This window comes from Scyliorhinus canicula, chromosome 30 (genome assembly GCF_902713615.1).
Source record: "Scyliorhinus canicula chromosome 30, sScyCan1.1, whole genome shotgun sequence".
Classification (NCBI taxonomy): Eukaryota; Metazoa; Chordata; class Chondrichthyes; order Carcharhiniformes; family Scyliorhinidae; genus Scyliorhinus; species Scyliorhinus canicula.
The window spans coordinates 2,018,486-2,038,808 of NC_052175.1; the positions used below are offsets into that span (position 1 = coordinate 2,018,486).

Consider the following 20,323-nt stretch of genomic DNA (forward strand, 5'->3'; position numbering starts at 1 on the left):
TGAATTAAACGTTTTTGTTCAATAACAGGACACAATATAAAGAGCGGTGGGATAGGCAGCTTCCAAATTCACGAATCATGTCGACGTTGGGTACAATAGTACCTGAAGATTGGGGGACCAGGGGACAGCCTCTACGGGTCCGGTCTGCATGTAGGAACAATGACGTTCAGTACACTAACAGGCTGATTTCATTTCCTGCTACTTCGGTAAATTGAAAAGGTTATTGAAGCAAAAATGAACAGAACTGAAATTCAGGATACACGGTTAAGAAGGATCCACTATGCCTCACTATACAACACTATTCTTGGATGGAAGGTTTTGCGTGTTGCGAGATGATCCGGTACTTCAAATTATTACATTCTGCGTAGAGTTTTTGCATTTTTGTCGCGTTTGGGAGACCGTTATTGAATATCACAGCATGCAGGTCAGCTGCATCGGCGATTCTGTTCCTGACGAGCAGTCGTGAGTTACTGGCCGATCCTCCTTGATTGTCTCATTGTTCACCACTTAACTGTGGTGACCTTTGAAGAAATGTGTTTCAATTGTGTCATTTTTGCGAATGAAGATCGTGTGCGACAAATGGCGCACGTTGAAGGTTGCATTTGAACTTCTATACGGACAAGTGTGGAAAATGAAAACGAGATGTGCCCTGTTCGCTGATGGAACGAGTGCAGCACAATATTGGCGTGGGCGGATTTAAAGAGATGTTTCAAGGACGCCCCGTCGAGTGCATCTCTTGGGCGATGTGCCTTGGCGGATTTGACAGCCGATGAGCCACTTTTGAAAAGGATTGCCGTTTTCATCCAGGAGAGGTACAAACTCCCCGTCGGGGAATTGAACCCCGGTCTCCCGCGTGACAGGCGGGGATACTAACCACTATACTAACGAGGAACTGCGTAAAGGCTGGCCCCGCCTGGCTCACTGAGGTTTGCTTCCCTCTAAAATGACTCGATTTTCTGCAGTTCCTTGCTTTTCCTGTGAAATCAGTAATTGCTGTGGCAACTACATACCGTGTTAAATGACGATCCAGGTTAACTTTGGAAGACAGAATGCAGAACACCCAAACACTTTCGTGTGTGTTGAGCTGTAAGAATTGATGCGGTTGTTCACATCAGACCCTGACATCTGCAAGTCGGCTCATTGTTCAATTGTTGTGGAACTGCCCGCTTTGGAATTGGGTGAGAACAGTAAGAATTCTTACAACACCAGGTTAAAGTCCAACAGGTTTGTTTCAAACACTAGTTTTCGGAGCACTGCTCCTTCCTCAGGTGAATGCTGATTCCTCTGATTCACCTGAGGAAGGAGAAATGCTCCGAAAGCTCGTGTTTGAAACAGACCTGTTGGACATTAACGTCGTGTTTGTTATACTTGCTACATGGCTCAATCGCCATCGCTTCACAGGAATATTGAGGAGATCTGTTCCAGAGGCATGAGATGCAGCGGAAAATATTTTCGAAAATGCACTTGGCACCATAAAAAACGATATCAATTAACCAGTTGTCTAACCAGGGCCACTATTTAAAATGTCAGCAACGAACATTATACATCAGACTTTGTGCAAACTAGGGGATGCGCATCCTTGCTTTTCCCAGCAAACACATTGAATTAAACGTTTTTGTTCAATAACAGGACACAATATAAAGAGCGGTGGGATAGGCAGGTTCCAAATTCACGAATCATGTCGACGTTGGGTACAATAGTTCCTGAAGATTGGGGGACCAGGGGACAGCCTCTACGGGTCCGGTCTGCATGTATTAACAATGACGTTCAGTACACTAACAGGCTGATTTCATTTCCTGCTACTTCGGTAAATTGAAAAGGTTATTGAAGCAAAAATGAACAGAACTGAAATTCAGGATACACGGTTAAGAAGGATCCACTATGCCTCACTATACAACACTATTCTTGGATGGAAGATTTTGCGTGTTGCGAGATGATCCGGTACTTCAAATTATTACATTCTGCGTACAGGTTTTGCATTTCTGTCGCGTTTGGAAGACCGTTATTGAATATCACAGCATGCAGGTCAGCTGCATCGGCGATTCTGTTCCTGACGAGCAGTCGTGAGTTACTGGCCGATCCTCCTTGATTGTCTCATTGTTCACCACTTAACTATGGTGACCTTTGAAGAAATGTGTTTGAATTGTGTCGTTTTTGCGAATGAAGATCGTGTGCGACAAATGGCGCACGTTGAAGGTTGCATTTGAACTTCTATACGGACAAGTGTGGAAAATGAAAACGATATGTGCCCTGTTCGCTGATCGAACGAGTGCAGCACAATATTGGCGTGGGCGGATTTAAAGAGATGTTTCAAGGACGCCCCGTCGAGTGCATCTCTTGGGCGATGTGCCTTGGCGGATTTGACAGCCGATGAGCCACTTTTGAAAAGGATTGCCGTTTTCATCCAGGAGAGGTACAAACTCCCCGTCGGGGAATTGAACCCCGGTCTCCCGCGTGACAGGCGGGGATACTAACCACTATACTAACGAGGAACTGCGTGAAAGGCTGGCCCCGCCTGGCTCACTGAGGCTTGCTTCCCTCTAAAATGACTCGATTTTCTGCAGTTTCTTGCTTTTCCTGTGAAATCAGTAATTGCTGTGGCAACTACATACCGTGTTAAATGACGATCCAGGTTAACTTTGGAAGACAGAATGCAGAACACCCAAACACTTTCGTGGGTGTTGAGCTGTAAGATTTGATGCGGTTGTTCACATCAGACCCTGACATCTGCAAGTCGGCTCATTGTTCAATTGTTGTGGAACTGCCCGCTTTGGAATTGGGTGAGTACAGTAAGAATTCTTACAACACCAGGTTAAAGTCCAACAGGTTTGTTTCAAACACTAGTTTTCGGAGCACTGCTCCTACCTCAGGTGAATGCTGATTCCTCTGATTCACCTGAGGATGGAGAAATGCTCCGAAAGCTCGTGTTTGAAACAGACCTGTTGGACATTAACGTCGTGTTTGTTATACTTGCTACATGGCTCAATCGCCATCGCTTCACAGGAATATTGAGGAGATCTGTTCCAGAGGCATGAGATGCAGCGGAAAATATTTTCGAAAATGCACTTGGCACCATAAAAAACGATATCAATTAACCAGTTGTCTAACCAGGGCCACTATTTAAAATGTCAGCAACGAACATTATACATCAGACTTTTGTGCAAACCAGGGGATGCGCATCCTTGCTTTTCCCAGCAAAAACATTGAATTAAACGTTTTTGTTCAATAACAGGACACAATATAAAGAGCGGTGGGATAGGCAGCTTCCAAATTCACGAATCATGTTGACGTTGGGTACAATAGTACCTGAAGATTGGGGGACCAGGGGACAGCCTCTACGGGTCCGGTCTGCATGTAGGAACAATGACGTTCAGTACACTAACAGGCTGATTTCATTTCCTGCTACTTCGGTAAATTGAAAAGGTTATTGAAGCAAAAATGAACAGAACTGAAATTCAGGATACACGGTTAAGAAGGATCCACTATGCCTCACTATACAACACTATTCTTGGATGGAAGGTTTTGCGTGTTGCGAGATGATCCGGTACTTCAAATTATTACATTCTGCGTACAGTTTTTGCATTATTGTCGCGTTTGGGAAGACCGTTATTGAATATCACAGCATGCAGGTCAGCTGCATCGGCGATTCTGTTCCTGACGAGCAGTCGTGAGTTACTGGCCGATCCTCCTTGATTGTCTCATTGTTCACCACTTAGCTGTGGTGACCTTTGAAGAAATGTGTTTCAATTGTGTCGTTTTTGCGAATGAAGATCGTGAGCGACAAATGGCGCACGTTGAAGGTTGCATTTGAACTTCTATACGGACAAGTGTGGAAAATGAAAACGATATGTGCCCTGTTCGCTGATCGACCGAGTGCAGCACAATATTGGCGTGGGCGGATTTAAAGAGATGTTTCAAGGACGCCGCGTCGAGTGACATCTCTTGGGCGATGTGCCTTGGCGGATTTGACAGCTGATGAGCCACTTTTGAAAAGGATTGCCGTTTTCTCCAGGGAGAAGTACAAACTCCCCGTCGGGGAATTGAACCCCGGTCTCCCGCGTGACAGGCGGGGATACTAACCACTATACTAACGAGGAACTGCGTAAAGGCTGGCCCCGCCTGGCTCACTGAGGCTTGCTTCCCTCTAAAATGACTCGATTTTCTGCAGTTCCTTGCTTTTCCTGTGAAATCAGTAATTGCTGTGGCAACTACATACCGTGTTAAATGACGATCCAGGTTAACTTTGGAAGACAGAATGCAGAACACCCAAACACTTTCGTGTGTGTTGAGCTGTAAGATTTGATGCGGTTGTTCACATCAGACCCTGACATCTGCAAGTCGGCAAGTCAATTGTTGTGGAACTGCCCGCTTTGGAATTGGGTGAGTACAGTAAGAATTCTTACAACACCAGGTTAAAGTCCAACAGGTTTGTTTCAAACACTAGTTTTCGGAGCACTGCTCCTTCCTCAGGTGAATGCTGATTCCTCAGATTCACCTGAGGAAGGAGAAATGCTCCGAAAGCTCGTGTTTGAAACAGACCTGTTGGACATTAACGTCGTGTTTGTTATACTTGCTACATGGCTCAATCGCCATCGCTTCACAGGAATATTGAGGAGATCTGTTCCAGAGGCATGAGATGCAGCGGAAAATATTTTCGAAAATGCACTTGGCACCATAAAAAATAATATCAATTAACCAGTTGTCTAACCAGGGCCACTATTTAAAATGTCAGCAACGAACATTATACATCAGACTTTTGTGCAAACCAGGGGATGCGCATCCTTGCTTTTCCCAGCAAACACATTGAATTAAACGTTTTTGTTCAATAACAGGACACAATATAAAGAGCGGTGGGATAGGCAGGTTCCAAATTCACGAATCATGTCGACGTTGGGTACAATTGTTCCTGAAGATTGGGGGACCAGGGGACAGCCTCTCCGGGTCCGGTCTGCATGTATTAACAATGACGTTCAGTACACTAACAGGCTGATTTCATTTTCTGCTACTTCGGTAAATTGAAAATGTTATTGATGCAAAAATGAACAGAAGTGAAATTCAGGATACACGGTTAAGAAGGATCCACTATGCCTCACTATACAACACTATTCTTGGATGGAAGATTTTGCGTGTTGCGAGATGATCCGGTACTTCAAATTATTACATTCTGCGTACAGTTTTTGCATTTTTGTCGAGTTTGGAAGACCGTTATTGAATATCACAGCATGCAGGTCAGCTGCATCGGCGATTCTGTTCCTGACGAGCAGTCGTGAGTTACTGCCCGATCCTCCTTGATTGTCTCATTGTTCACAACTTGACTGTGGTGACCTTTGAAGAAATGTGTTTGAATTGTGTCGTTTTTGCGAATGAAGATCGTGTGCGACAAATGGCGCACGTTGAAGGTTGCATTTGAACTTCTATACGGACAAGTGTGGAAAATGAAAACGATATGTGCCCTGTTCGCTGATCGACCGAGTGCAGCACAATATTGGCGTGGGCGGATTTAAAGAGATGTTTCAAGGACGCCCCGTCGAGTGACATCTCTTGGGCGATGTGCCTTGGCGGATTTGACAGCCTGATGATGCCACTTTTGAAAAGGATTGCAGTTTTCATTCCAGGAGAGGTACAAACTCCCCGTCGGGGAATTGAACCCCGGTCTCCCGCGTGACAGGCGGGGATACTAACCACTATACTAACGAGGAACTGCGTGACAAGGCTGGCCCCACCTGGCTCACTGAGGCTTGCTTCCCTCTAAAATGACTCGATTTTCTGCAGTTCTTGCTTTTCCTGTGAAATCAGTAATTGCTGTGGCAACTACATACCGTGTTAAATGACGATCGAGGTTAACTTTGGAAGACAGAATGCAGAACACCCAAACACTTCCGTGTGTCGTTGAGCTGTAAGTATTGATGCGGTTGTTCACATCAGACCCTGACATCTGCAAGTCGGCTCATGGTTCAATTGTTGTGGAAATGCCCGCTTTGGACTTGGGTGAGTACAGGAAGAATTCTTACAACACCAGGTTAAAGTCCAACAGGTTTGTTTCAAACACTAGTTTTCGGAGCACTGCTCCTTCCTCAGGTGAATGCTGATTCCTCTGATTCACCTGAGGAAGGAGAAATGCTCCGAAAGCTCGTGTTTGAAACAGACCTGTTGGACATTAACGTGGTGTTTGTTATACTTGCTACATGGCTCAATCGCCATCGCTTCACAGGAATATTGAGGAGATCTGTTCCAGAGGCATGAGATGCAGCAGGAAAATATTTTCGAAATGCACTTGGCACCATAAAAAACGATATCAATTAACCAGTTGTCTAACCAGGGCCACTATTTAAAATGTCAGCAACGAACATTATACACCAGACTTTTGTGCAAACCAGGGGATGCGCATCCTTGCTTTTCCCAGCAAAAACATTGAATTAAACGTTTTTGTTCAATAACAGGACACAATATAAAGAGCGGTGGGATAGGCAGCTTCCAAATTCACGAATCATGTCGACGTTGGGTACAATTGTTCCTGAAGATTGGGGGACCAGGGGACAGCCTCTACGGGTCCGGTCTGCATGTATTAACAATGACGTTCAGTACACTAACAGGCTGATTTCATTTCCTGCTACTTCGGTAAATTGAAAAGGTTATTGAAGCAAAAATGAACAGAACTGAAATTCAGGATACACGGTTAAGAAGGATCCACTATGCCTCACTATACAACACTATTCTTGGATGGAAGATTTTGCGTGTTGCGAGATGATCCGGTACTTCAAATTATTACATTCTGCGTACAGTTTTTGCATTTTTGTCGAGTTTGGAAGACCGTTATTGAATATCACAGCATGCAGGTCAGCTGCATCGGCGATTCTGTTCCTGACGAGCAGTCGTGAGTTACTGGCCGATCCTCCTTGATTTTCTCATTGTTCACCACTTAACTGTGGTGACCATTGAAGAAATGTGTTTGAATTGTGTCGTTTTTGCGAATGAAGATCGTGTGCGACAAATGGCGCACGTTGAAGGTTGCATTTGAACTTCTATACGGACAAGTGTGGAAAATGAAAACGATATGTGCCCTGTTCGCTGATCGACCGAGTGCAGCACAATATTGGCGTGGGCGGATTTAAAGATATGTTTCCAGGACGCCCCGTCGAGTACATCTCTCGGGCGATGTGCCTTGGCGGATTTGACAGCTGATGTGCCACTTTTAAAAGGATTGCAGTTTTCTTCCAGGGGAGGTACAAACTCCCCGTCGGGGAATTGAACCCCGGTCTCCCGCGTGACAGGCGGGGATACTAACCACTATACTAACGAGGAACTGCGTGACAACTGGCCCCACCTGGCTCACTGAGGCTTGCTTCCCTCTAAAATGACTAGGTTTTCTGCAGGTTTTTGCTTTTCCTGTGAAATCAGTAATTGCTGTGGCAACTACATACCGTGTTAAATGACGATCGAGGTTAACTTTGGAAGACAGAACGCAGAACACCCAAACACTTCCGTGTTCGTTGAGCTGTAAGTATTGATGCGGTTGTTCACTTCAGACCCTGACATCTGCAAGTCGGCTCATGGTTCAATTGTTGTGGAAATGCCCGCTTTGGACTTGGGTGAGTACAGTAAGAATTCTTACAACACCAGGTTAAAGTCCAACAGGTTTGTTTCAAACACTAGTTTTCGGAGCACTGCTCCTTCCTCAGGTGAATGCTGATTCCTCAGATTCACCTGAGGAAGGAGAAATGCTCCGAAAGCTCGTGTTTGAAACAGACCTGTTGGACATTAACGTGGTGTTTGTTATACTTGCTACATGGCTCAATCGCCATCGCTTCACAGGAATATTGAGGAGATCTGTTCCAGAGGCATGAGATGCAGCGGAAATTATTTTCGAAAATGCACTTGGCACCATAAAAAATAATATCAATTAACCAGTTGTCTAACCAGGGCCACTATTTAAAATGTCAGCAACGAACATTATACATCAGACTTTTGTGCAAACCAGGGGATGCGCATCCTTGCTTTTCCCAGCAAACACATTGAATTAAACGTTTTTGTTCAATAACAGGACACAATATAAAGAGCGGTGGGATAGGCAGGTTCCAAATTCACGAATCATGTCGACGTTGGGTACAATAGTTCCTGAAGATTGGGGGACCAGGGGACAGCCTCTCCGGGTCCGGTCTGCATGTATTAACAATGACGTTCAGTACACTAACAGGCTGATTTCATTTCCTGCTACTTCGGTAAATTGAAAAGGTTATTGAAGCAAAAATGAACAGAACTGAAATTCAGGATACACGGTTAAGAAGGATCCACTATGCCTCACTATATAACACTATTCTTGGATGGAAGATTTTGCGCGTTGCGAGATGATCCGGTACTTCAAATTATTACATTCTGCGTACAGTTTTTGCATTTTTGTCGCGTTTGGAAGACCGTTATTGAATATCACAGCATGCAGGTCAGCTGCATCGGCGATTCTGTTCCTGACGAGCAGTCGTGAGTTACTGGCCGATCCTCCTTGATTGTCTCATTGTTCACCACTTAACTGTGGTGACCTTTGAAGAAATGTGTTTGAATTGTGTCGTTTTTGCGAATGAAGATCGTGTGCGACAAATGGCGCACGTTGAAGGTTGCATTTGAACTTCTATACGGACAAGTGTGGAAAATGAAAACGATATGTGCCCTGTTCGCTGATCGAACGAGTGCAGCACAATATTGGCGTGGGCGGATTTAAAGAGATGTTTCAAGGACGCCCCGTCGAGTGCATCTCTTGGGCGATGTGCCTTGGCGGATTTGACAGCCGATGAGCCACTTTTGAAAAGGATTGCCGTTTTTATCCGGGAGAGGTACAAACTCCCCGTCGGGGAATTGAACCCCGGTCTCCCGCGTGACAGGCGGGGATACTAACCACTATACTAACGAGGAACTGCGTAAAGGCTGGCCCCGCCTGGCTCACTGAGGTTTGCTTCCCTCTAAAATGACTCGATTTTCTGCAGTTCTTGCTTTTCCTGTGAAATCAGTAATTGCTGTGGCAACTACATACCGTGTTAAATGACGATCCAGGTTAACTTTGGAAGACAGAATGCAGAACACCCAAACACTTTCGTGTGTGTTGAGCTGTAAGATTTGATGCGGTTGTTCACATCAGACCCTGACATCTGCAAGTCGGCTCATGGTTCAATTGTTGTGGAACTGCCCGCTTTGGAATTGGGTGAGTACAGTAAGAATTCTTACAACACCAGGTTAAAGTCCAACAGGTTTGTTTCAAACACTAGTTTTCGGAGCACTGCTCCTTCCTCAGGTGAATGCTGATTCCTCTGATTCACCTGAGGAAGGAGAAATGCTCCGAAAGCTCGTGTTTGAAACAGACCTGTTGGACATTAACGTGGTGTTTGTTATACTTGCTACATGGCTCAATCGCCATCGCTTCACAGGAATATTGAGGAGATCTGTTCCAGAGGCATGAGATGCAGCGGAAAATATTTTCGAAAATGCACTTGGCACCATAAAAAAACGATATAAATTAACCAGTTGTCTATCCAGGGCCACTATTTAAAATGTCAGCAACGAACATTATGCATCAGACTTTTGTGCAAACCAGGGGATGCGCATCCTTGCTTTTCCCAGCAAACACATTGAATTAAACGTTTTTGTTCAATAACAGGACACAATATAAAGAGCGGTGGGATAGGCAGGTTCCAAATTCACGAATCATGTCGACGTTGGGTACAATAGTTTCTGAAGATTGGGGGACCAGGGGACAGCCTCTCCGGGTCGGTCTGCATGTATTAACAATGATGTTCTTTACACTAACAGGCTGATTTCATTTCCTGCTACTTCGGTAAATAGAAAAGGTTATTGAAGCAAAAATGAACAGAAGTGAAATTCAGGACACACCGTTAAGAAGGATCCACTATGCCTCACTATACAACATTATTCTTGGATGGAAGCTTGTGCGTGTTGCGAGATGATCCGGTACTTCAAATTATTACATTCTGCGTACAGTTTTTGCATTATTGTCGCGTTTGGAAGACCGTTATTGAATATCACAGCATGCAGGTCAGCTGCATCGGCGATTCTGTTCCTGACGAGCAGTCGTGAGTTACTGCCCGATCCTCCTTGATCGTCTCATTGTTCACAACTTAGCTGTGGTGACCTTTGAAGAAATGTGTTTCAATTGTGTCGTTTTTGCGAATGAAGATCGTGTGCGACAAATGGCGCACGTTGAAGGTTGCATTTGAACTTCTATACGGACAAGTGTGGAAAATGAAAACGATATGTGCCCTGTTCGCTGATCGACCGAGTGCAGCACAATATTGGCGTGGGCGGATTTAAAGATATGTTTCAAGGACGCCCCGTCGAGTACATCTCTTGGGCGATGTGCCTTGGCGGATTTGACAGCTGATGTAGCCACTTTTGAAAAGGATTGCCGTTTTCATCCAGGGAGAGGTACAAACTCCCCGTCGGGGAATTGAACCCCGGTCTTCCCGTGATAGGCGGGGAAACTAACCACTATACTAACGAGGAACTGCGTGACAAGCTGGCCCCGCCTGGCTCACTGAGGCTTGCTTCCCTCTAAAATGACTCGATTTTCTGCAGGTTCTTGCTTTTCCTGTGAAATCAGTAATTGCTGTGGCAACTACATACCGTGTTAAATGACGATCGAGGTTAACTTTGGAAGACAGAATGCAGAACACCCAAACACTTCCGTGTGTCGTTGAGCTGTAAGTATTGATGCGGTTGTTCACATTCAGACCCTGACATCTGCAAGTCGGCTCATGGTTCAATTGTTGTGGAAATGCCGGCGTTGGACTTGGATGAGTACAGTAAGAAGTCTTACAACACCAGGTTAAAGTCCAACAGGTTTGTTTCAAACACTAGTTTTCGGAGCACTGCTCCTTCCTCAGGTGAATGCTGATTCCTCAGATTCAGCTGAGGAAGGAGAAATGCTCCGGAAGCTCGTGTTTGAAACAGACCTGTTGGACATTAACGTGGTGATTGTTATACTTGCTACATGGCTCAATCGCCATCGCTTCACAGGAATATTGAGGAGATCTGTTCCAGAGGCATGAGATGCAGCAGGAAAATATTTTCGAAATGACACTTGGCACCATAAAAAACGATATCAATTAACCAGTTGTCGAACCAGGGCCACTATTTAAAATGTCAGCAACGGACATTATGCATCAGACTTTTGTGCAAAGCAGGGGATGCGCATCCTTGCTTTTCCCAGCAAACACATTGAATTAAACGTTTTTGTTCAATAACAGGACACAATATAAAGAGCGGTGGGATAGGCACTTCCAAATTCACGAATCATGTCGACGTTGGGTACAATAGTTCCTGAAGATTGTGGGACCAGGGGACAGCCTCTCCGGGTCGGTCTGCATGTATTAACAATGACGTTCTTACACTAACAGGCTGATTTCATTTCCTGCTACTTCGGTAAATAGAAAAGGTTATTGAAGCAAAAATGAACAGAACGTGAAATTCAGGATACACCGTTAAGAAGGATCCACTATGCCTCACTATACAACACTATTCTTGGATGGAAGCTTGTGCGTGTTGCGAGATGATCCGGTACTTCAAATTATTACATTCTGCGTACAGTTTTTGCATTATTGTCGCGTTTGGAAGACCGTTATTGAATATCACAGCATGCAGGTCAGCTGCATCGGCGATTCTGTTCCTGACGAGCAGTCGTGAGTTACTGGCCGATCCTCCTTGATTGTCTCATTGTTCACCACTTGACTGTGGTGACCTTTGAAGAAATGTTTTTGAATTGTGTCGTTTTTGCGAATGAAGATCGTGTGCGACAAATGGCGCACGTTGAAGGTTGCATTTGAACTTCTATACGGACAAGTGTGGAAAATGAAAACGATATGTGCCCTGTTCGCTGATCGAACGAGTGCAGCACAATATTGGCGTGGGCGGATTTAAAGAGATGTTTCCAGGACGCCCCGTCGAGTGACATTTCTTGGGCGATGTGCCTTGGCGGATTTGACAGCCTGATGAGCCACTTTTGAAAAGGATTGCCGTTTTCATCCAGGAGAAGTACAAACTCCCCGTCGGGGAATTGAACCCCGGTCTCCCGCGTGACAGGCGGGGATACTAACCACTATACTAACGAGGAACTGCGTAAAGGCTGGCCCCGCCTGGCTCACTGAGGCTTGCTTCCCTCTAAAATGACTCGATTTTCTGCAGTTTCTTGCTTTTCCTGTGAAATCAGTAATTGCTGTGGCAACTACATACCGTGTTAAATGTCGATCGAGGTTAACTTTGGAAGACAGAATGCAGAACACCCAAACACTTCCGTGTGTGTTGAGCTGTAAGTATAGATGCGGTTGTTCACTTCAGACCCTGACATCTGCAAGTCGGCTCATGGTTCAATTGTTGTTGAAATGCCCGCTTTGGACTTGGGTGAGCACAGTAAGAATTCTTACAACACCAGGTTAAAGTCCAACAGGTTTGTTTCAAACACTAGTTTTCGGAGCACTGCTCCTTCCTCAGGTGAATGCTGATTCCTCAGATTCACCTGAGGAAGGAGAAATGCTCCGAAAGCTCGTGTTTCAAACAGACCTGTTGGACATTAACGTGGTGATTGTTATACTTGCTACATGGCTCAATCGCCATCGCTTCACAGGAATATTGAGGACATCTGTTCCAGAGGCATGAGATGCAGCAGAAAATATTTTCGAAATTACACTTGGCACCATAAAAAAACGATTTCAATTAACCAGTTGTCTAACCAGGGCCACTATTTAAAATGTCAGCACGAACATTATGCATCAGACTTTTGTGCAAACCAGGGGATGCGTATCCTTGCTTTTCCCAGCAAACACATTGAATTAAACGTTTTTGTTCAATAACAGGACACAATATAAAGAGCGGTGGGATCGGTAGGTTCCAAATTCACGAATCATGTCGACGTTGGGTACAATAGTTCTGAAGATTGGGGGACCATGGGGACAGCCTCTCCGGGACGGGTCTGCATGTATTAACAATGATGTTCTTTACACTAACAGGCTGATTTCATTTCCTGCTACTTCGGTAAATAGAAAAGGTTATTGAAGCAAAAATGAACAGAAGTGAAATTCAGGACACACCGTTAAGAAGGATCCACTATGCCTCACTATACAACACTATTCTTGGATGGAAGCTTGTGCGTGTTGCGAGATGATCCGGTACTTCAAATTATTACATTCTGCGTACAGTTTTTGCATTATTGTCGCGTTTGGAAGACCGTTATTGAATATCACAGCATGCAGGTCAGCTGCATCGGCGATTCTGTTCCTGACGAGCAGTCGTGAGTTACTGGCCGATCCTCCTTGATCGTCTCATTGTTCACCACTTAGCTGTGGTGACCTTTGAAGAAATGTGTTTCAATTGTGTCGTTTTTGCGAATGAAGATCGTGTGCGACAAATGGCGCACGTTGAAGGTTGCATTTGAACTTCTATACGGACAAGTGTGGAAAATGAAAACGATATGTGCCCTGTTCGCTGATCGACCGAGTGCAGCACAATATTGGCGTGGGCGGATTTAAAGATATGTTTCCAGGACGCCCCGTCGAGTACATCTCTTGGGCGATGTGCCTTGGCGGATTTGACAGCTGATGTGCCACTTTTAAAAGGATTGCAGTTTTCTTCCAGGGGAGGTACAAACTCCCCGTCGGGGAATTGAACCCCGGTCTCCCGCGTGACAGGCGGGGATACTAACCACTATACTAACGAGGAACTGCGTGACACCTGGCCCCACCTGGCTCACTGAGGCTTGCTTCCCCTCTAAAATGACTAGGTTTTCTGCAGGTTTTTGCTTTTCCTGTGAAATCAGTAATTGCTGTGGCAACTACATACCGTGTTAAATGACGATCGAGGTTAACTTTGGAAGACAGAACGCAGAACACCCAAACACTTCCGTGTTCGTTGAGCTGTAAGTATTGATGCGGTTGTTCACTTCAGACCCTGACATCTGCAAGTCGGCTCATGGTTCAATTGTTGTGGAAATGCCCGCGTTGGACTTGGGTGAGTACAGGAAGAATTCTTACAACACCAGGTTAAAGTCCAACAGGTTTGTTTCAAACACTAGTTTTCGGAGCACTGCTCCTTCCTCAGGTGAATCTGATTCCTCAGCATTCACCTGAGGAAGGAGCAGTGCTCCGAAAACTAGTGTTTGAAACAGACCTGTTGGACATTAACGTGGTGATTGTTATACTTGCTACATGGCTCAATCGCCATCGCTTCACAGGAATATTGAGGACATCTGTTCCAGAGGCATGAGATGCAGCAGAAAATATTTTCGAAATTACACTTGGCACCATAAAAAAACGATTTCAATTAACCAGTTGTCTAACCAGGGCCACTATTTAAAATGTCAGCAACGAACATTATGCATCAGACTTTTGTGCAAACCAGGGGATGCGTATCCTTGCTTTTCCCAGCAAACACATTGAATTAAACGTTTTTGTTCAATAACAGGACACAATATAAAGAGCGGTGGGATCGGTAGGTTCCAAATTCACGAATCATGTCGACGTTGGGTACAATAGTTCTGAAGATTGGGGGACCAGGGGACAGCCTCTCCGGGTCCGGTCTGCATGTATTAACAATGACGTTCATTACACTAACAGGCTGATTTCATTTCCTGCTACTTCGGTAAATAGAAAAGGTTATTGAAGCAAAAATGAACAGAAGTGAAATTCAGGATACACCGGTTAAGAAGGATCCACTATGCCTCACTATACAACACTATTCTTGGATGGAAGATTTTGCGTGTTGCGAGATGATCCGGTACTTCAAATTATTACATTCTGCGTACAGTTTTTGCATTTTTGTCGAGTTTGGAAGACCGTTATTGAATATCACAGCATGCAGGTCAGCTGCATCGGCGATTCTGTTCCTGACGAGCAGTCGTGAGTTACTGGCGATCCTCCTTGATCGTCTCATTGTTCACAACTTAGCTGTGGTGACCTTTGAAGAAATGTTTTTCAATTGTGTCGTTTTTGCGAATGAAGATCGTGTGCGACAAATGGCGCACGTTGAAGGTTGCATTTGAACTTCTATACGGACAAGTGTGGAAAATGAAAACGATATGTGCCCTGTTCGCTGATCGACCGAGTGCAGCACAATATTGGCGTGGGCGGATTTAAAGAGATGTTTCAAGGACGCCGCGTCGAGTGCATCTCTTGGGTGATGTTCCTTGGCGGATTTGACAGCTGATGAGCCACTTTTGAAAAGGATTGCCGTTTTCATCCAGGAGAAGTACAAACTCCCCGTCGGGGAATTGAACCCCGGTCTCCCGCGTGACAGGCGGGGATACTAACCACTATACTAACGAGGAACTGCGTAAAGGCTGGCCCCGCCTGGCTCACTGAGGCTTGCTTCCCTCTAAAATGACTCGATTTTCTGCAGTTTCTTGCTTTTCCTGTGAAATCAGTAATTGCTGTGGCAACTACATACCGTGTTAAATGTCGATCGAGGTTAACTTTGGAAGACAGAATGCAGAACACCCAAACACTTCAGTGTGTGTTGAGCTGTAAGTATTGATGCGGTTGTTCACTTCAGACCCTGACATCTGCAAGTCGGCTCATGGTTCAATTGTTGTGGAAATGCCCGCTTTGGACTTGGGTGAGTACAGTAAGAATTCTTACAACACCAGGTTAAAGTCCAACAGGTTTGTTTCAAACACTAGTTTTCGGAGCACTGCTCCTTCCTCAGGTGAATGCTGATTCCTCAGATTCACCTGAGGAAGGAGAAATGCTCCGAAAGCTCGTGTTTGAAACAAACCTGTTGGACATTAACGTGGTGTTTGTTATACTTGCTACATGGCTCAATCGCCATCGCTTCACAGGAATATTGAGGAGATCTGTTCCAGAGGCATGAGATGCAGCAGAAAATATTTTCGAAATTGCACTTGGCACCATAAAAAACGATTTCAATTAACCAGTTGTCTAACCAGGGCCACTATTTAAATTGTCAGCAAAGAATATCATGCATCAGACTTTTGTGCAAATCAGGGGATGCGTGTCCTTGCTTATCCCAGAAAATACATTGAATTAAAAACTTTTGTTCAATAACAGTACACAAGATAAAGAGCGGTTGGATCGGCACGTTCCAAATTCACGAATCATGTCGACGTTGGGTAGAATAGTTTCTGAAGATTGGGGGACCAGGGGACAGCCTCAACGGGACGGGTCTGCATGTAGTAACAATGACTGTTCATTACACTAACAGGCTGATTTCATTTCCTGCTACTTCGGTAAATAGAAAAGGTTATTGAAGCAAAAATGAACAGAAGTGAAATTCAGGATACACCGTTAAGAAGGATCCACTATGCCTCACTATACAACACTATTCTTGGATGGAAGCTTGTGCGTGTTGCGAGATGATCCGGTACTTCAAATTATTACATTCTGCGTACAGTTTTTGCATTATTGTCGCGTTTGGAAGACCGTTATTGAATATCACAGCATGCAGGTCAGCTGCATCGGCGATTCTGTTCCTGACGAGCAGTCGTGAGTTACTGCCCGATCCTCCTTGATTTTCTCATTGTTCACCACTTAACTGTGGTGACCATTGAAGAAATGTGTTTGAATTGTGTCGTTTTTGCGAATGAAGATCGTGTGCGACAAATGGCGCACGTTGAAGGTTGCATTTGAACTTCTATACGGACAAGTGTGGAAAATGAAAACGATATGTGCCCTGTTCGCTGATCGACCGAGTGCAGCACAATATTGGCGTGGGCGGATTTAAAGAGATGTTTCAAGGACGCCGCGTCGAGTGCATCTCTTGGGTGATGTTCTTTGGCGGATTTGACAGCTGATGAGCCACTTTTGAAAAGGATTGCCGTTTTCATCCAGGAGAAGTACAAACTCCCCGTCGGGGAATTGAACCCCGGTCTCCCGCGTGACAGGCGGGGATACTAACCACTATACTAACGAGGAACTGCGTAAAGGCTGGCCCCGCCTGGCTCACTGAGGCTTTGCTTCCCTCTAAAATGACTCGATTTTCTGCAGTTCTTGCTTTTCCTGTGAAATCAGTAATTGCTGTGGCAACTACATACCGTGTTCAATGTCGATCGAGGTTAACTTTGGAAGACAGAATGCAGAACACCCAAACACTTCCGTGTGTCGTTGAGCTGTAAGTATTGATGCGGTTGTTCACTTCAGACCCTGACATCTGCAAGTCGGCTCATGGTTCAATTGTTGTGGAAATGCCCGCGTTGGACTTGGGTGAGCACAGTAAGAATTCTTACAACACCAGGTTAAAGTCCAACAGGTTTGTTTCAAACACTAGTTTTCGGAGCACTGCTCCTTCCTCAGGTGAATGCTGATTCCTCAGATTCACCTGAGGAAGGAGAAATGCTCCGAAAGCTCGTGTTTGAAACAAACCTGTTGGACATTAACGTGGTGTTTGTTATACTTGCTACATGGCTCAATCGCCATCGCTTCACAGGAATATTGAGGAGATCTGTTCCAGAGGCATGAGATGCAGCAGAAAATATTTTCGAAATTACACTTGGCACCATAAAAAACGATTTCAATTAACCAGTTGTCTAACCAGGGCCACTATTTAAAATGTCAGCAACGAACATTATGCATCAGACTTTTGTGCAAATCAGGGGATGCGTGTCCTTGCTTATCCCAGAAAATACATTGAATTAAAAACTTTTGTTCAATAACAGTACACAAGATAAAGAGCGGTTGGATCGGCACGTTCCAAATTCACGAATCATGTCGACGTTGGGTAGAATAGTTTCTGAAGATTGGGGGACCAGGGGACAGCCTCTCCGGGACGGGTCTGCATGTATTAACAATGATGTTCTTTACACTAACAGGCTGATTTCATTTCCTGCTACTTCGGTAAATAGAAAAGGTTATTGAAGCAAAAATGAACAGAAGTGAAATTCAGGACACACCGTTAAGAAGGATCCACTATGCCTCACTATACAACATTATTCTTGGATGGAAGCTTGTGCGTGTTGCGAGATGATCCGGTACTTCAAATTATTACATTCTGCGTACAGTTTTTGCATTCTTGTCGCGTTTGGAAAACCGTTATTGAATATCACAGCATGCAGGTCAGCTGCATCGATGATTCTGTTCCTGACGAGCAGTCGTGAGTTACTGCCCGATCCTCCTTGATTGTCTCATTGTTCACCACTTAACTGTGGTGACCTTTGAAGAAATGTGTTTCAATTGTGTCGTTTTTGCGAATGAAGATCGTGTGCGACAAATGGCGCACGTTGAAGGTTGCATTTGAACTTCTATACGGACAAGTGTGGAAAATGAAAACGATATGTGCCCTGTTCGCTGATCGACCGAGTGCAGCACAATATTGGCGTGGGCGGATTTAAAGAGATGTTTCAAGGACGCCCCGTCGAGTGCATCTCTTGGGTGATGTTCCTTGGCGGATTTGACAGCTGATGTGCCACTTTTGAAAAGGATTGCCGTTTTCTTCCAGGAGAGGTACAAACTCCCCGTCGGGGAATTGAACCCCGGTCTCCCGCGTGACAGGCGGGGATACTAACCACTATACTAACGAGGAACTGCGTGCCAGCTGGCCCCACCTGACTCACTGATGCTTGCTTCCCCACTGAAATGACTCGATTTTCTGCAGTTTCTTGCTTTTCCTGTGAAATCAGTAATTGCTGTGGCAACTACATACCGTGTTAAATGACGATCGAGGTTAACTTTGGAAGACAGAATGCAGAACACCCAAACACTTCCGTGTGTGTTGAGCTGTAAGTATTGATGCGGTTGTTCACTTCAGACCCTGACATCTGCAAGTCGGCTCATGGTTCAATTGTTGTGGAAATGCCCGCTTTGGACTTGGGTGAGTACAGGAAGAATTCTTACAACACCAGGTTAAAGTCCAACAGGTTTGTTTCAAACACTAGTTTTCGGAGCACTGCTCCTTCCTCAGGTGAATGCTGATTCCTCAGATTCACCTGAGGAAGGAGAAATGCTCCGAAAGCTCGTGTTTGAAACAGACCTGTTGGACATTAACGTGGTGTTTGTTATACTTGCTACATGGCTCAATCGCCATCGCTTCACAGGAATATTGAGGACATCTGTTCCAGAGGCATGAGATGCAGCAGAAAATATTTTCGAAATTACACTTGGCACCATAAAAAAACGATTTCAATTAACCAGTTGTCTAACCAGGGCCACTATTTAAAATGTCAGCACGAACATTATGCATCAGACTTTTGTGCAAACCAGGGGATGCGTATCCTTGCTTTTCCCAGCAAACACATTGAATTAAACGTTTTTGTTCAATAACAGGACACAATATAAAGAGCGGTGGGATCGGTAGGTTCCAAATTCACGAATCATGTCGACGTTGGGTACAATAGTTTCTGAAGATTGGGGGACCTGGGGACAGCCTCTCCGGGTCGGTTCTGCATGTATTAACAATGATGTTCTTTACACTAACAGGCTGATTTCATTTCCTGCTACTTCGGTAAATAGAAAAGGTTATTGAAGCAAAAATGAACAGAAGTGAAATTCAGGACACACCGTTAAGAAGGATCCACTATGCCTCACTATACAACATTATTCTTGGATGGAAGCTTGTGCGTGTTGCGAGATGATCCGGTACTTCAAATTATTACATTCTGCGTACAGTTTTTGCATTATTGTCGCGTTTGGAAGACCGTTATTGAATATCACAGCATGCAGGTCAGCTGCATCGGCGATTCTGTTCCTGACGAGCAGTCGTGAGTTACTGCCGATCCTCCTTGATTGTCTCATTGTTCACAACTTAGCTGTGGTGACCTTTGAAGAAATGTGTTTGAATTGTGTCGTTTTTGCGAATGAAGATCGTGTGCGACAAATGGCGCACGTTGAAGTTTGCATTTGAACTTCTATACGGACAAGTGTGGAAAATGAAAACGATATGTGCCCTGTTCGCTGATCGACCGAGTGCAGCACAATATTGGCGTGGGCGGATTTAAAGATATGTTTCCAGGACGCCCCGTCGAGTACATCTCTTGGGCGATGTGCCTTGGCGGATTTGACAGCTGATGTGCCACTTTTAAAAGGATTGCAGTTTTCTTCCAGGGAGAGGTACAAACTCCCCGTCGGGGAATTGAACCCCGGTCTCCCGCGTGACAGGCGGGGATACTAACCACTATACTAACGAGGAACTGCGTGACAAGCTGGCCCCACCTGGCTCACTGAGGCTTGCTTCCCTCTAAAATGACTAGATTTTCTGCAGGTTCTTGCTTTTCCTGTGAAATCAGTAATTGCTGTGGCAACTACATACCGTGTTAAATGACGATCGAGGTTAACTTTGGAAGACAGAATGCAGCACACCCAAACACTTCCGTGTTCGTTGACCTGTA

General features: G+C 45.0%; 12 non-coding genes across 12 annotated transcripts; all 12 read right to left on the reverse strand.

The window, feature by feature from the left end:
* Window positions 1-819: 819 nt before the first annotated feature.
* On the reverse strand, window positions 820-891 carry trnad-guc. Its single transcript has one exon. It is a non-coding gene; the product is annotated as a tRNA-Asp (tRNA).
* A 1,529-nt stretch (window positions 892-2,420) lies between these two features.
* On the reverse strand, window positions 2,421-2,492 carry trnad-guc. Its single transcript has one exon. It is a non-coding gene; the product is annotated as a tRNA-Asp (tRNA).
* A 1,533-nt stretch (window positions 2,493-4,025) lies between these two features.
* trnad-guc lies at window positions 4,026-4,097 on the reverse strand. The gene has a single exon. It is a non-coding gene; the product is annotated as a tRNA-Asp (tRNA).
* Window positions 4,098-5,627: 1,530 nt separating this feature from the next.
* trnad-guc lies at window positions 5,628-5,699 on the reverse strand. Its single transcript has one exon. It is a non-coding gene; the product is annotated as a tRNA-Asp (tRNA).
* Window positions 5,700-7,230: 1,531 nt separating this feature from the next.
* trnad-guc lies at window positions 7,231-7,302 on the reverse strand. The gene has a single exon. It is a non-coding gene; the product is annotated as a tRNA-Asp (tRNA).
* A 1,530-nt stretch (window positions 7,303-8,832) lies between these two features.
* Window positions 8,833-8,904, reverse strand: trnad-guc. Its single transcript has one exon. It is a non-coding gene; the product is annotated as a tRNA-Asp (tRNA).
* Window positions 8,905-12,040: 3,136 nt separating this feature from the next.
* trnad-guc lies at window positions 12,041-12,112 on the reverse strand. Its single transcript has one exon. It is a non-coding gene; the product is annotated as a tRNA-Asp (tRNA).
* Window positions 12,113-13,641: 1,529 nt separating this feature from the next.
* trnad-guc lies at window positions 13,642-13,713 on the reverse strand. The gene has a single exon. It is a non-coding gene; the product is annotated as a tRNA-Asp (tRNA).
* Window positions 13,714-15,244: 1,531 nt separating this feature from the next.
* On the reverse strand, window positions 15,245-15,316 carry trnad-guc. Its single transcript has one exon. It is a non-coding gene; the product is annotated as a tRNA-Asp (tRNA).
* Window positions 15,317-16,847: 1,531 nt separating this feature from the next.
* On the reverse strand, window positions 16,848-16,919 carry trnad-guc. Its single transcript has one exon. It is a non-coding gene; the product is annotated as a tRNA-Asp (tRNA).
* Window positions 16,920-18,450: 1,531 nt separating this feature from the next.
* trnad-guc lies at window positions 18,451-18,522 on the reverse strand. The gene has a single exon. It is a non-coding gene; the product is annotated as a tRNA-Asp (tRNA).
* Window positions 18,523-20,052: 1,530 nt separating this feature from the next.
* Window positions 20,053-20,124, reverse strand: trnad-guc. Its single transcript has one exon. It is a non-coding gene; the product is annotated as a tRNA-Asp (tRNA).
* Between the last annotated feature and the right edge of the window lie 199 nt (window positions 20,125-20,323).